At 42.1% G+C, this 17,630-nt stretch overlaps 1 long non-coding RNA gene across 1 annotated transcript; it reads left to right on the top strand.

Annotated features, from left to right (window-relative positions):
• Positions 1-4,585: 4,585 nt before the first annotated feature.
• LOC128533959 (uncharacterized) lies at positions 4,586-17,265 on the top strand. The gene is made up of 3 exons (XR_008361437.1): positions 4,586-4,681; positions 4,774-4,872; positions 17,152-17,265. It is a non-coding gene; the product is annotated as an uncharacterized LOC128533959 (long non-coding RNA).
• The last annotated feature ends 365 nt before the right edge of the window (positions 17,266-17,630 follow it).

Raw genomic sequence — 17,630 nt, 5'->3', positions numbered from 1 at the left:
TCAAAAATTGGCATAACAAATCGATTAATAACGCATTATATCTGAAACAAATATCTGTCCATACGGATCAGTATGTCTTTAGTCATTTAACCAGCATAACATCCCCCATCAAAGATCTGATGGGGCATTAATCACTTATCACTACGGTGAATAGATGCGGCAGCAGAGTCAGATTAAATCCCCATAAACATTCACACTTGAACACAATACTAACAGAACTAAACAGTTCCAGAGGGTCAGCCTCTGTTATTGCAGGATCACCTACAGGATACTACTGTAATTTTTACTGCTTATATATTTTTGCCATAGTTTCATTTGTTTGTGTGTGTACGTGTGTGTGTGTGTGTGTGTGTGTGTGTGAGGGAGAGAGAGAGAGAGAGAAAGAGAGAGCGCGTGCGCGAGAGACGGCTTATATTGTGATTTATCCAAGGTTACTAAAGCCTGGCTTACTACTAATAATAAAAATATTTAAATGTAACCCATGGGTCTCAATCACAAAATCAACGCTGTAAACAGATGACAAGACAAATTATATAGGCTACTCTGAAACGTTAATTTGAACAAAATATATATAAAAAAACCCATAAATATAAAAACAATCGACTATTATTGTCAGGGTCAAGTTTACGGGGCTTCTCAGTCTTTTGTTAATTTTACTACTGACTCGAAACCAATGTGGCTTATTAAAGATGCACTGTTTTATTGGACATGGCTGTTTTGTAATGTTCTGCAAAATAAACACTGTCTACGGTTCAAATATACTGTAAACGTCTCAAAGTCACGTCTCTTCAATTCCTTCTGCAGTAATGTTATCGTGGTGTAAATTACTAACGTATCGATGTATTTCACTTGCAGACAAAATAGTCTAGTAACGAAAGTAATGAATTTGTCACTACTCTTCTCTTACGCAGCACGGCTAAAAAGATAATAAAAATGACACCAATCCTGCCATGATGCTACCCTGTCCATACACAACACTGGCTGGGGAGATGAACTCAGACTTTACAAAACTTACTATTATTTAATGAGACGAAATTAAGCAAGGATGAAGAGAACAGAAGTGAACTCTCCTCTGTGCAATATCTAAGTAGAGTGTAACTGGATCAGCCACAAAATGCCCCCCGTGTAACTCTGATTAGGAAAAGCTCACAGACACCAAACCTGCAGCACTTTGGTGTAATTTTTATTATCTTTTTAGCCGTGCTGCATAAGAGAAAAAGTAGTGACAAATTCGTTACTTTTAATATCGTGATGTTTGATTGGATATTATATAATTTCCAAGTTTGATAGTGTCGATTTTAGAGTGCATTATACGTGCGATGCAAAAAGGAAGTAAATAAACACATAGCAATGCAAAGATATAAATTCAACAAAGTGTGATCATAATGGTTGTTGTTGCTGCTGTTTAGGTTATTGGTTCCATCGTGTTGCTGAACGCAACTGTGTTCACAAGCGGGTTACACACCTCTGAACGTCTTTTGTCTTGTAAATGATTATCTTCGTTCACCTTCCAATCCCCCACAGCGCACACACACACTTTGTATACTGTTGCTATGTCTGTTCGGGCACTTGGTTATACACAGCATTTTAATGTATGAAACACTTACTTCCTGGTTTGTTTTATTTTAAATATTGCTTATTACATTTTCCCGCAAAATAAACATTAAACTTAAACATGTTATCATTGTGTAAATTATTAACATATTGGTGTCTTTTAATTAAGGACAAAAACAGACCCTGCGCTTGTGTTTAGGACTGATGCTGAACAGCTGTGTTCATAGGTTTAATCAACGATTTACAAGACAACAGTTAAAGCGTTTGTGGATGAGAGGTGTGTGTGTGTGCGCGCTCTGGCATTTCTCCGTTGCTTTAACACAAACATTTGGGCAGAGACAAGTAAGTCTGAAGTACCCCTCCCCCCGCCAAAAACACACACACACACACACAGAGCAATTAGCACCATGTCACAGTCAGTATTCTCCACTGAGGTTTCTTACCTTCCACTCCTTCTAAGTTTGTCTTTGCTCTTTTGATGGAGTTCTTAAAACCCCCCAAAAAATTATACTGAGAAAAAATGATTATGGGTCACATAATCACAAACACAAACTAGCACAGATACATATGATCAAGTTATGTATTATATATAATAATAATAATAATAATAATAATTATTATTATTATTATTATTATTATTATTAGCCCAACTCTTTGACTATTTAAAACAATGTCGGTCCCATTTTTTGCACATTGAAGTTGTTGGTTAAAGTAAATGTATTTTTAAATACACAAACAATCCCCCAACAATTAAAACACGCACACATGACTTTAAAAATAAAATTTATTCTTCCAAAACTAGTAAAAGGTAAAACAATAATTTGTATTAAACAGGTGAAAACATTTTTAATTTTTGCTTAAAGCTCATTAAAATACCTGGATAACACCAGCTGCTTATCAGCCTCTATCTGGTTCTTTTATATTAAAATATCATTTTTAAAAAATATGAAAGATGGAAATGTTTAATTCTTTGTTTCCCCCCTAAAGTATCAAACGTTTTGCAATTCTATGTTCAGAATATACAGTAGACCTGACCAAACATCATTCTAAAGCTGTGACGTCATCCCTTCTACAGCTCCCTCAACAGCTTGTTCAGGCTCCTCCAGTAGCTTCAAAAGGCCAACCGTCATCCGTCTGACCCCCCAATCCTCCAGGGCGGAGCTCTGATTAAAGACAACAGGAGAATTTAGTGAAGACAAAGATAAATAAACTTTACAGAATATCTAGTTGTAATAAATATAAAAGATATTAGTAAACCTACACCACAGAGTGTGTAAAATACTGTTTTGGGGAATTCTGGAATGTAAATAAACTGGGCTAACTTTAACCAGTGAACTTTGTTAGTGTTAACCCCGGTCTGTCTGTAGTATCGTCTGCATTAAATTAACCGAGAATTTACTTAATGCGCTTTTCATACAAATAAGTTAGGCGATATAACACTCGTATACATTAGTTCATCTCTGAAGCCGAACTATAACTTCCCGAGTACTGAAGCACCCCACACCTCCCCTCTCCACACACACACCTCCCCCTCCCCCTTAACTGATAAACACTTCGGGGTTTTTATCCAGCTCGGTAACTAAGCGCTCGCGCTACCGCGCAAAGTCACGGCAAAATTGAGAAAAATATAAACCCGGTTATGAGTGTTTAGCTCGCGAGCTCCTGTACATCTATCCTCAGCTTGTGTCCTTCATGAACTGCATCACATAATATTCACAGATATAACCTGCAGATTAACTCTTACCCAAAGAATAAATAAATGCTGAATTTATCCAGACAACACGCGGTCAGATTCTAAAGGCATTTTTATAAAACACAAACACTCTTCATCCGGTAGTGCAGCTTTTGTAATAGGGACATAAATAGTATTTTCAAAGCTTTAGTGTCTTTTTTAGTTAAAGAGGAGCGACATTGTGAGTTTGTGACACTGACAGTAAGCTGTAATGTTAACTCCAGACTTGGTAAACAGATCATTAAGGTATCTAAAGTTACATCGCACGCTGCTCGTGCTGCCAGTGATTTTCAAAACGGCCAATAAAAAACTAAACTGGGAAATAAACTGTAAACTAATCCCAAACAAATTTTATAAATTAAAACACCACTTACCGCGAATAGTCCATTAAGCCGCCATCTTCATCTCTAGTGCAGTTTGGTAGCGTCAGTTCGGCGGGGGTGGGTTGTTAAAATCACGTGATTGCAACTCAGCGCAGCTAAATTGCTGGCTTGTGTTAACGTGTCCTTGAGAACGAAGCGCCATCTAGTGGTGGAACCAGGTTAATGCATAAATAGGGCTTGAATGGGCGTGTTTACTGTGAAATCTTGACACGCCTTTCTCGAAAGAAAAGGAGGGGGGATTACGGCGTGCATAGGGCAGCCGTACGCCATTCGTACGCCATTCACACGGCCGCGGCTATTTGGCGTGGCTCCATCTGTACGTGGGGCTCCGTTTGTGATGATCAGTGGAACAAACGCTCAGGTGGTGTGCAGACAGCTGGGCTGTGGCTCGGCGCTGAGTGCTGATAGGAATGTTAGCTTTGGTCCTGGTGAAGGGACTATCTGGCTGAACAGAGTGAAGTGTCGAGGGGATGAGATTCACCTGTGGGACTGTCATCATTCCCTGAAGAAACACACTGACTGCTCTCATGCTGAAGTCACCTGTGCAGGTCAGGGGGGTGCGCTAACTTTTCAGCCTTCTCTCTCCACTCACTACACTTTTCTCACAGGGTTAAGACTTAACTTTTATTTATAATCTTAGAAGTTAGCTTGATGTTAGCTTGAAAGCTCAGCATGTCAGAAGCCTGATCTAGTGAGAGATTATTTTTAATGCATTAGTTTTTTTCTGCAAATACAGACATATCCACAGTGTCCACTACTACACCCACCACCACCACCACCACATCAGGTATGTATATTTGTTACAAATCAATATTTGTTACTGTTCACTATATTTTTTTCTTATTAAGATCCTCTTCTGTGTTTTTGACTTCAGGAAGAGCCGCTCCAAATCCTCCATCAGCTGTAGCTCCACCCACCCCTCCACTGGTTCTCTTTGTGTTGGGAACGCTGCTCTTCCTGGCCTTAGTGCTTCTGGTGGTACTGTTTTACCAGAACAGAGTGCTCAGGAGAGGTACCACACATTTACACAGTTTATTATCTCTAAAACACCAATTATTAATTATTATTATTATTGTTATTATTATTATTATTCTGCACTCCCAGTTGTCTCTAAGACGAGGCGTAAGACTCAGCCTGAGGCAGTCTATGAGGAGATCAACCACAGATACATCACTAGAAGAATCACGAGCTCCACTCAAAGAGGTGAGTGATATGTGGACTGTTCTACATCACACTTATTGTATTCCATTTAAACTTGGAGCTGAAATTCACTGCATGCAAATGATCAAATCACTCAATACTAAATACACCCCTCAATGCAAACTCAGTGATTAAAGCTAGATTTTACCCCAAATCCAGTCTGATTCATTTATTTACAAAAATATTAATAAAAATAAGTGAAATGTGTGTGAGAGGAAATGTGCAGTTAGAGTACATGTGGTCAGTGGAGGATTTAGATATTGGTGACATGGGCAGTCATGGGCAGGGGGGCATCTTACAGGGGGGCAGGACAGAGTGTGTGGTGAAAAAAGAAAATAAAAATGTAGAGGGATGATAACATTTACACAAACAGTTTTCTGTCACTCATTTGCACATCAGACTTTTCATGTCACATTGTGGGTCAATTAATCTCATTGGTGCCCTGATTCTAGTTTGTGGGGGAGGGGACTGATTGGGAAGGTCTGTCACTCAGAAGGACAAGGTTGGGAGGGACGGGGCTATTGGACATCACCTCAGGTCTCCCCACAGGAAGCCCCACTGGGGGGGGGGGGGGGTGTATGGCAGGAAAATAAACACACATCTAACTTTGTACAACATTGTAATTAGTAAAATCACTCACACTACGGAATAAACCTCAGATCATTTATAATACTGTGAGTATTTACTTTAGTGTATAGTTTCTCTCTCTCTCTCTCTCTCTCTCTCACACACACACACACACACACACACACACACACACAAAGTGTGTAAGGCAGGTAGAGGAGGATGCACCTGCACAGGAAAACTCTCTCTCTCACACACACACACATGCACTAAATCAGACTGTTAATAGATGTTTATCAGCAGAATTCTGTCTCAGTGCCAGATCTAGTGTGTGTGGCAAATCTCCCCTTCAGAACGCTGACAAAAAAAAATTAATAAATAAAAACTCTCTTGCCTTAAAACTTTTCTAACTTTTTCAATCATTTGGAAGAAAACAAAATTATCATAACCTTTATATGAAAAAATGCAATTTCATGTAGTCAAGCAGAATAATAACACATAAAAAAAGTGTGATTAAAGTCTATTTTATTACATACATGATATTACACTCATAAAGTGATGACAGCTGCATTAATATTATTATTATTATTATTATTATTAAACTTACTTTACTTCCGTTGTGGTATGATGAATCAATACTTGTGTAGCGCCCCTATGGCCACCCTGGCAACCCGGGCGCTGGTTATTAAATTATATCCAACTGTTTAACCTGAATTCTTGTGTTGGGTTCTCACCCGTTGCCTAACTGGCTCTACCTTGTGGACACACTCAACCCCAGTAACTACAAACAATGAAGAGACGCAACCTCGAGTGTATGTATAACCAACTATATTGTTTACTTATTTACACAAATAAGTACTTTAAACAATTATCGAAATGAAATAAACAAAACAATCTGTTGTAAATAAACAAATATAGATATAAATAAATAAAATAAATAACCATACTATACTAAAAAAATACTATCCATATAAACATCAACGTAATTCTCTTCAGCTGTTAAAATTAGTCTAATTCTGGAAATAAACAAAAATAGCAACACAACACTTATTGATCTTAGCACACAAATCCTTTTATGTATACCTCTGTATACTAACTAAAGTGACCGGTCACCTAGCTGTAAAACAAACAAACTAAAATGCCGGCATAAACTCAACTCGTTGCAGGCCTGTTTCACCGCTCTGTACTCACAGTCTCCGTTGAAATGTTACACCACAACGTTTGGAATACCTCCCAGTCGCTCGTTGCAACCAGTCTTGAACAGCAAACTCCCGCTTCGGTGACTAAAACCTACACTACATATTATCAGCACCTCAGGTCACCACATGATGTCCTCGTGTCCCTCGTTGGCCAAACGGAGGAACCCCAACGTTCCCGGTAGAACGGGGCGCTATCCGTCAGCTCTGCTTTCAGATGTAACTTCACCAATTGACCTGGTCCTCAATCTTTGTAGCAAACCACTTTAGTAGAGCACAATAGCATTAGCATGGCCTGCTAACACTCCAACTACACACCGTCTTCTATCTGAACACGTGTGAATTAACACACTTTACATAAAGAGGTTCACAGCACCTGTTTGAGAACTCTGGTAACCTACATAACTTTTAAAGAGACTTTTAGATTTCTTGGAGGCTCACGGGCAGTGACGTCTCCTCTAGCTCCTCTCTTCTAAAAAACTCACACACACCCTTTCCGTTCCCTTTCATTCCCCGCCCCCCATCGGTAGTCCAAGTCCAGGATGACTCTGATTGGCCAACAGGGATATTAACACTGAATTGGCAACCAATCCTATTTCAACCCTATTTGCACTGAAATTAGGTTGTGCGACCTCATGGAACTTCAGTACACTCTATACAAACTATATTATATAACACAGAAACAAAATAAGAGTTAATTTAACACCTAATGCTTTCACCATATTAAAGACATTACCAAGGTTTTACCCTGGGCTACACCCTCCCCCCCTTAACCGTCTGCATGTCCTCATGAGACTTTCAAATAAGACCTACAGAGTTCTGGAAGGGCCATACTCTAAATGAATTTTCAACTTTCTATCTGAATAGTAATGCCTTTGTGTACAATTGTGATAGGCTGATCACTAGCCTTTCCTAACTCGTTATAAGTTAGTCAAGTTACAAGGCTAGTTAGTTAGTTAGTAAGTACAGGCTTTACTGGTCTCTTAGGTCTAAGGCCTAGCCTAAGATCTTTAGTCCTGTCTGAAATAACACTGGACCTATGGTTAGTATTTCTAACCGGGCTTTCCAGAACCTCTTGTTCCATCTCACCTCCGGAATGGTCTAAGTCAGGCATGCTTGCCGGACCATCACTGTCTACCTGGCAATCTTCCTCTGGAGATTGAACATCTTGAACACTACGGTGACCTTCCTTAAGAACAAAGAATTCTCGTTCATTTTCACTTAAATCACCCATAAAGGATTCACGATCTTCAATACTAGACACAGCACTAGAAGTTTTATCATAGCCGGTCTTCTTCAAGAACTTATCTAGACTCTCTCTAGAAGGTGTACATATCACAACACTATCCCCCTCCGAGGACGAATCACCATCGGAAGCTTTCACTTCCAGTAATGTTTCCCTTCTTCTCCTGTGTCGGCCCTCAATCCGAGTGTGTGCCTTCCCTTTTTGTGGTGTAGGTTCCTGAATTTCATCAAAACGCATTCTCATGGACTGACTAATGAGCAAAAGGTGATCCCTGTGTAGTGTTTTCACTTTCCCTCTTCCATTCTCAGGTTTTAATCTGTAGACAGGTAGGTTGGGAAGCTTTCCCACCACCACATACGGCGTAGAATTCCATCGACTTTCGAGCTTATGTTTGCCTTTAAGCCCTAAATTTCTCAAAAGCACTCGATCACCAGGAGCAAGCATTTGGAATCGCACCTGCTGGTCATATGCTTTCTTATTTCGCTGGTGTCTCTTATCAGCCTGTTCTCTGGCCAGGCTGTAGGCTCTTTGCAAATCACCCTTTAACTTTCCTACATACTCAGAATAGTACTTCTCTTCAAGACCATCGGGAGGAGTTCCAAAACAGACATCTACCGGCAACCTAGCCTCTCTGCCAAACATCAGCAGGTACGGTGAGTATCCGGTAACATCACACTTGGTGCTGTTATAAGCATGAACTAAGTAAGGGACATGCTTACTCCACGAGCGCTTCTTCTCAGACCCTAATGTAGCAAGCATAGAAAGCAAAGTACGGTTAAACCTTTCTGGTTGAGGGTCCCCTTGAGGATGGTAAGGTGTAGTTCGAGATTTACGAATTCCCAGAGTTTCAGCTACCGTCCGAGCTTTCTGATTTCTGGTAGGGAATGCCTGCGCATATCTAGTAAAATGATCGGTTACCACTAGCACATTACTGATCCCTTTGGAATCAGGCTCAAGTGAAAGAAAATCTATGCAAACCAGATCCATCGGACCATTACTCACAATCTGGTGTAAAGGAGCTGTTTTCCGGCAAGGAGTCTTACGTGTAGCACAACCCCCACAGTCTTTAATATACTGCTCGGCTTCCGCTCCCATTCTTGGCCAATAGAATCCACTTCGTAATAGATCTAGGGTTCGCTCTACTTCTAGATGACCCATATCATCATGTAAGGAACAGAGAATACGCTCTCTGAGTTCAGCCGGTAGCAAGAGCTGTGTTACCTGTTCACCAGCAGGCTTTGTGCTCATCCGATGGAGCAGCCCATCTTTCATTATCAAACGCCCTTTCTCTCTCATCATCAGTGTCAACTCCGCCTCTGACTCTTTATCTCCGGGCCATTCTCCTGTTAGCAAGGCCTTAATCACCTTCTTGAGGGTTTTATCCCTTCTTTGCGCTTCCACCAACTCTGTCCTGGACATCTGCTTTAATGAAAGTAGGTCCAACTGCATAGGGAAAGCATAAACATTTGGCACACCTTCAGGAGAGGGGCCTAACTGATCCACATATCTATGGGGGAAACTCGGAACATCTTGGATACTGACCGTCTCACAAATGGATTTTACAGCATTTTGGGATCTCTCTTCCCACTGTCCTCTCCTGGATAACATGTCAGCATCAATGTTGTTCCTGCCTGGACGGTACTGAATGGTAAAGTCGTATGTAGCTAAGGCAGCCAGCCAGCGATGCCCAGTTGCATTCAGCTTTGCTGTCGTTAACACATACGTGAGGGGATTATTGTCAGTGCGCACAGTGAATTTAGCTCCATACAGATAATCATGGAATTTATCCACAACTGCCCATTTTAAAGCCAAAAACTCAAGATGATGACTTCCCAAAGACTATCAAATCATCTAAATAAACCAATACCTCTAGAAGGTTCATGTCACCGACAGTCTTTTCCACCAACCTTTGAAAGGTTGCTGGAGCTCCGGTAATTCCTTGTGGCATTCTTTCAAACTGATAGAACCCCAATGGACAGATAAAGGCTGTTTTCTCTTTATCTATGTCAGACATTGGAATCTGATAATAGCCACTTCTTAGGTCTAATACAGAGAACCACCGGCTACCCGACAAACAGTCAAGCGCATTGTCAATACGAGGGGTAGTATATTGATCAGGCACGGTCAGATTATTCAAGGTTCGGTAGTCCACACACATCCGGATAGAGCCATTCTTTTTTCGGACCACCACTATGGGAGACACATAAGGACTACGAGACTCCTTAATGATACCAGCTGCCACCAAGTTTTGCAAATGTTTTCGAACATCTTCGATATTGGCGGGCACTAATCGCCTGGACCTCTCTCTAAATGGTCGGGGATCTGACAAACGAATGTTATGCTCAACGCCTTTGGCCATTCCCACGTCCCATTCATGTAGAGAAAATACACTAGCTCGCTTACACAACTGCTGTTGAAGGCGTAGTTTCCACTGCTCAGGTATAGGCGAGTCACCAAAATCAATGAGGCCAGAATCAAACTCAGTTGACTCTGTCTCAGTTCTTGCCTCTGTCGTTAGCATTAATGCATGCATTAGTGGATCTGCGACGCATAACTGACCCATAACAGTTCCTACTGGAAGAACTACACCGCGATTAGACTCATTGTGTAACATCACAGAAAATCGTTTCCCTTTTACCTCAGAGTTTGGGACCACCATTGACTGTAGCAGCACTCCTGCTGGAAGGGGAAACTTGGAGGAAGCTTCCAGCATCAGCACCTCTTTGGCAAAAAGACTGATGCAAATCTACACTACACACAGCGCAACAATCACTATTAGCAGGGACAGTCAGTGAACCTGGACCCTTCAACGTCACCCATCCCACAGAATCATCCTCTTCACCACCCAACGTAGCACCACTCGGGGCTAGTTCCTCCATTCTAATACATAGGGTCTGAACAATATCCACTCCACCGTTCTCTTGGCACAGTTTAGCCAATCGCTTAAAAAGGTTAGCATTGATACCTAAAATAACTGAAGTCTGATTAGGGCTTCTGGGACTGGGACATATCAGGGCCAGGACTGAGAGAGACTCTCTAGAACCTGTAACACTTTCAAGGAACTCCATGTCTACCACTACATAACCACGATAGGGGTAACTGCTCTCGCTTAGTCCCCAGATGGCTAGTCCCGAGAATTGGGATGTCTGCCAAATACTTCTGGTACCAAGGCTTAAAAATTATTGTGACTTGTGACCCACTAACCAACAGAGCATCACATATGTGTCCATTTACCCTTACAGGCACCACTGTAGATGGACCTATCAGCCCTTTCGGAATGTGTGTACCTCCCAGAGAGGTCACCTCACTTCCCTTTACTGAACATACAGTATCAGGAAGTTTATCATCCAAACCAAGAGACTGACCTCCTCTAGCTTTCTTAAGAGAACGAATGAGCTTTTGGATTACTCTGCCCTGGTTTTCTGTGTTCTGGCATTTATTAGCAAAGTGCCCAGTTTCTCCACATCGATAGCAAATGCATTCGTCTGCACTTCTAAAAATTTTATTTGGCTTTGACATACCTTGAGCAGGTCTAGGCGGGTCTGCTCTCACTGCTTTATCTTGTGGGGACACTTCACTATTATCCACTCTATTGGCCACTTTACCTTGCAACCTCTTGACTTGTTTCCTTAAAGCAGCTATCTCTGCATTCTCTGTCATGAGAGCAGCATTAGACTGACCAGTCTGATCTAACCCTGTGTCACTGGCCTTTCTTTGAAATGGCAGTGAACATTGACTTCAGTTCTTTAATATCAGCTTTCAAACTCTGAATGTCTATCTGTTGACTGTCCACGCCCACTTCAGTATGAACCTTCTGGACTGCGGTATTAATTTTAACCCTTGCTGTGGCATACTCCTCTTCAGCTCGGATTTCACTTAGTAGTTCTAAAAATGTCGGAGGATTCTGCTTCCTCTCCCTTAGCTTCAGCTGCACCAGCATCAGATCTGAATGTATGGCCCCCCGAAGTAGTTGTTCTACCCGGACAGAGTCCATACGACTAACAGGAATACCACCTCTATTAACCACTTTGGTGAGAGACTGCTCTAGTCATCTAAAAAAAATCAGACAAGTTTTCCTTTGACTCTTGTTGCATCAGTCTTAACTCAAAGTAAAGATCTTCGCCTGATTGAACAGTTCCAAAGGAGCTCTCAATAACCTCTAAGACCTTAAGTGGGGAGACATCAGCATCTGCTGTTCGCACTGCTTTTACCAGAGCTAAAGCTTGCCCCCTTAAACTTTCCATAATTCGTCGACGCTTCTCTCTAGGGGAACAACCACTTTCTTCTACCATTAGGTGTGCTTGCTCAAGCCATGGTTCTAAACCCTCCTCTCCTATAGGAGTAGGTATGGTGCCGGAGAATACTCGGAGACGACGATAGCTACCAGTTTCCCCTGAGGGATATGGTCTCTCTATTGTGGACAAGAGGTCACCTACAGCTCTAATAATAGACTCAGCTGAAGCATTTGAGGAGGAAGCATCAAGCAAGTGCTTCAATGGAGGTGGGGGCTTTTCGTCCACTTCTGGACGTTCTAAAGCCGAAATAACAGGCCAAGCCACTTTGGTAATAGCATGCATCACTTCTAAAGGGACCCTCTTTACATCAACTGGCTGCTTGCTTTCACACAAAACTTTCTCTCGGTTGAGGTTTGGGCTAAACCTCCGTCCTCTAACTCGTACCCGTCCAAAAACCTTGACAGTTTCAAGCGTTGCCTCAATCTCTGCTACTTTAAACCCTTTAGGGACCAGAACTAGCAAGGAATAAGCTTTGTTGAGGGATTCCCCCTCACACCACTCCCTGAGCTCCTTCAATAGCTCTGAACGTACTGCCACGTCTGCCATTACAAAATGTTGTACAATTACTATGGTTGAGCGTTCCCACAGCAAAGACCTAAATACTAAATAAGTATTCACCTACTGTCTAAATCACAGTACTAACTACAACTACTATTCAGCTTTTATTACCAAATATTCCAGCGGTGCCTCCAATTTTATGTAGCGCCCCTATGGCCACCCTGGCAACTCGGGCGCTGGTTATTAAATTATATCTAACTGTTTAACCTGGATTCTTGTGTTGGGTTCTCACCCGTTGCCTAACTGGCTCTACCTTGTGGACACACTCAACCCCAGTAACTACAAACAATGAAGAGACGCAACCTCGAGTGTATGTATAACCAACTATATTGTTTACTTATTTACACAAATAAGTACTTTAAACAATTATCAAAATGAAATAAACAAAACAATCTGTTGTAAATAAACAAATATAGATATAAATAAAATAAATAACTTAAATACTATCCATATAAACATCAACGTAATTCTCTTCAGCTGTTAAAATTAGTCTAATTCTGGAAATAAACAAAAATAGCAACACAACACTTATTGATCTTAGCGCACAAATCCTTTTATGTATACCTCTGTATACTAACTAAAGTGACCGGTCACCTAGCTGTAAAACAAACAAACTAAAATGCCGGCATAAACTCAACTCATTGCAGGCCTGTTTCACCGCTCTGTACTCACAGTCTCCGTTGAAATGTTACACCACAACGTTTGGAATACCTCCCAGTCGCTCGTTGCAACCAGAGTCTTGAACAGCAAACTCCCGCTTCGGTGGCAAAATTCTACACTCCATATTATCAGCACCTCAGGTCACCACATGATGTCCTCGTGTCCCTCGTTGGCCAAACGGAGGAACCCCGAACGTTCCCGGTAGAACGGGGCGCTATCCGTCAGCTCTGCTTTCAGATGTAATCCCACCAATTGTCCTGGTCCTCAATCTTTGTAGCAAACCACTTTAGTAGAGCACAATAGCATTAGCATGGCCTGCTAACACTCCAACTACACACCGTCTTCTATCTGAACACGTGTGAATTAACACACTTTACATAAAGAGGTTCACAGCACCTGTTTGAGAACTCTGGTAACCTACAAAACTTTTAAAGAGACTTTTAGATTTCTTGGAGGCTCACGGGCAGTGACGTCTCCTCTAGCTCCTCTCTTCTAAAAAACTCACACACACCCTTTCCGTTCCCTTTCATTCCCCGCCCACCATCGGTAATCCCGTTCCAGGATGACTCTGATTGGCCAACAGGGATATTAACACTGAATTGGCGACCAATCCTATTTCAACCCTATTTGCACTGAAATTAGGTTGTGCGACCTCATGGTCCTTCAGTACACTCCATACAAACTATATTATATAACACAGCAACACAGCGCATGCGCTGAGTTAATTTAACACCTAATGCTTTCACCATATTAAAGACATTACCAAGGTTTTACCCTGGGCTACACTTGTTTTAAGCACAGATATATGATTAAGTGAACACACTCACACACACACACACCATGGTGCGTCTCAGCTTGTATTGTGAGTTAAACCGTGTTGCTTTGACATTGTGGATAAAAAGATCATTCACATTTTTATCAGTCTAAATGAATCCACTGGATCCAAATCTAGGATCTTGTTAAAAGTTGAATGTGAGATGTTACTGGGGCTCAGCAGATCAGTACTGGTGCACGTGCCCCGGGGTTTCTGCAGGAGACCTGAGGTAATGTCCATCTCATCCGCTCCCTCCCCATCTTGTACAACTGAGTGGGAGAGCTTCAGTCAGTCCCCTGCCTCGTTCACAAACTAGAATCAGGGCTGGAGATTAATGTCCCACACGGTGACATGAAAATATGTGGCACGCAAAAGAGTGATAGAAAACTGATCATGCGAATGTTATCACCATCCTGAGCATTCAGATCAGTGCCGCCGCTGGCAGGATGTCACCCCAAGTAGCTGTCACTCATCCCCCTTCTCTCTGCCTTACTCCGTGTGTGTTAGTGTGTATTAGTGTGTGTTGGGTTGTGGTGCAGTGACTCAGGACCAGTTGGTTGAGGGGACTGATGATGGTGTCTTTGCCGGACTCTTGGTACTGCAGAGCTTTATAATGGAGTGGGCGTGGCTCGCTCTCTTTTAGATGTTTCCAGAATTTAATGTCCCTTTAGTGCATTTTTATCAGTAACTGATCTCGGCCTAATTCTGCCCTGCACGTGTTATTCCTGGTGTTTCTGTTAAAATCATCTGCATGCAGTGTCTCGATTGTGTGTTTGTCCCATGTGTGGACTTGCTGGTGTGTGAGTGAGACCCACACTTCACTGACACACAGGGTGATGGGTTCAATCACTGATTCTAATATTTTGAGCCAAATTCTAATTGAAATTTCTACAAATGTTTGTCTTTATATGGTATGGAATTATATGTAAATGTTTAGTTATTATAAAGTTCAGTCTCATGTGTGTAGTTTAAATGAGTGTTTTGTTCCCTGAGAGCTGGATCTTTTTGGAAGATGACAGTTTCAATCTTGCTGAGGTTAAGCGTCAGGGTCAAGGTCTGACAGGACTGCTGCAGCAGGTCCAGGTTGTCCTGTAGTCCCTGAGTCCACACACACACACCGCGCGGTCTCGAGGCATGTCTGAATGAAACCGTGAGAAACATTTACATAAAGGTGAGGTGTGTCTAAATTACAGAAACAGTGGAGGTTCTAGTGTGTATGGTGTCCTGGGGGAACTCACCTTCAGCACCGCCAGAAAGAAAGAAAGAAAGAGATAAATAGAAAGATAACTATCTGCCTATGTGGCCACTGGACAGAAAGACTGTCTGTTATGAACTGATAAAACTCCAAATGTTAAATATCATACGCCTGAAAAAGGCCTCTCTCTCTCTCTCTCTGCACATGCGCTGGGTGTGAGAGCATGCAGAAGGCTGTTTGGCGTCCTGCCCAGTCTTTTTTTTTTTTTTTTGGGAAGACTGTTTACTTATTTATTGTTTCTTTAAAGAGTGAATGTGTTACACTTAAAATGTATAAAGCTTAAGGTGAGAGAGAGAGAGAGCAGGCCCCATGGCCTCTGAGGCCAGTGGGGAGACTCTGTCCCTCCGGCATGGCGTCAGGTGCGTCCTGGAGGACGGCGTGCGGATTGAGGACATGTTGTTAGCGGTGGGGGAGCAAGTCGGGTGTGAGAACATCCACTCTGCCTCCTGGATGAATAAAGCCGTGGTGGTGTTTGTGAACAGTCGGCCCCATGAGAGCCATATCCCGCTCGGGTGTAGGAGCTCCAACATGTGGCATGTCCTGTCCTTCCTCAGGCAGGTGTTAATGATTTTAAACAACGAAGATCAGACACTAGACGTAAACTTTAAATGCAAAGAGGGGGACAGCGGCTACACCGTCTTCGCCACCACGGAGCCCCGAGTGCGGGGACGTGGGACACAAGAGGCTGAGCTGTCCGCACGGACAGTCAGCTGGAGAACACCGGGGAGGCGGAGCCCACAGCGGGCCGCAGTGACACACCGCAGCCGCGACTCAAACAGGTCAGCCCTGAACACACCACCATCACCACAGAGACACACCCATGAGGGGAAAACAACACGGACGCCACTGTACACACTGTGAGTACAGTATCCATCGCAGACAGTGACCCCGCCCCTAACACAGACTAACATCTCCACAAACCAGCACACCACCACTGACACCTAAAAAAAGAGCACTACAATAAAAACCAGGAGAAAAAGAGAGGAACTGTTCAATACAAAACACATCAGTAAACGTAAAACCCGCAGTCAGACCCAAAGTGAAGCAGCAGCACACCAGATTCAGACCGAGACACAAACATAGACATCCAGGAGCCGATACCTACAGGAACTAGACCAGCTACAGATACCAGAATTAAAAAAAGAAACATTTAGCAAGAATGTCACTAATGAAGGAAAAAGCAACGGAAAAAGAATCTCAAAAACTCACCGACACTCAACAGGAAGAAAAAATGGACGGAAGCTAAACAAAAAATAAGACTGTATGACTGAACCTTAAATAAAAAGAAAAATTAAAACAAAAGAAAAAAAAATACATGTTTATATATTGTGTATGTGGTGTGTATGTATGTGTGTATATATGAATACAGTATGTAAATTTGTATATATTTGGTTAAATAGTCCCCTTTCTTTAATTTGTAATAAAAAAGTGAGTTTAAAACCCCAACCTCTCTCTCTCTCTCTGTGTGTGTGTGTGTGTGTGTGTGTGTGTGTGTGTGTGTGTGTGTGTGTGTAAGCATGCAAGAGTGCAGGCTTTCCTGTGCAGGTGCATCCCCCTCCGCTCTCCCTGCCTTACACCCGGTGTGTGTGTGTTTATGTGACATGTATCTTATTTGATGGATGTTCAAACACTTTTAAGTTCATCTGTGTGTGTGTTTGTGTGTGTCTGATGCCTGTCCTGCTCTCCTCTAACAGGAAGTCTCCTCTCTGAAGAACAGCATTCTGGGTATGAGCATGTGGATGATGAGCTTCTCTCAGGTAAAAAAGGCCAGAGTGTGAGTTTGTCTGACTCCATTAACTGAAAGATATTCGAATTGCAATTAAAGATGAGAAATGACTAAATGTGTCCTTTCTGAGACGTGATTATGATGTATTGTATAGAAGAATTACAGTAACTCCAGTGTTTTAATGCTGACACATGAGATCTCACAATCAACCTTATCTTACTTTAAGCTTCTGAAATCCCTCTTATCACATTTATCAAAGCTTCTTTGGATGAGGATTTTATTGAGTATAAATGTGTTTAAAAGAATTAGAATTAGTGCCCCATCTGCTGTGTAGCCCACAAGTGGCACCATCATGTTCTATAGAGTAGACCAGCTTCAGAAGGTTCTAGGTTTGGCAAGAGCCAAGAGTTAAGTGATGCACTGAGTCAGAAACCCAGGACACAGTAG

The sequence above is a fragment of the Clarias gariepinus genome, chromosome 12, assembly GCF_024256425.1.
Source record: "Clarias gariepinus isolate MV-2021 ecotype Netherlands chromosome 12, CGAR_prim_01v2, whole genome shotgun sequence".
Taxonomy (NCBI): Eukaryota; Metazoa; Chordata; class Actinopteri; order Siluriformes; family Clariidae; genus Clarias; species Clarias gariepinus.
This window is presented reverse-complemented; position numbering and strand designations above follow the sequence as displayed.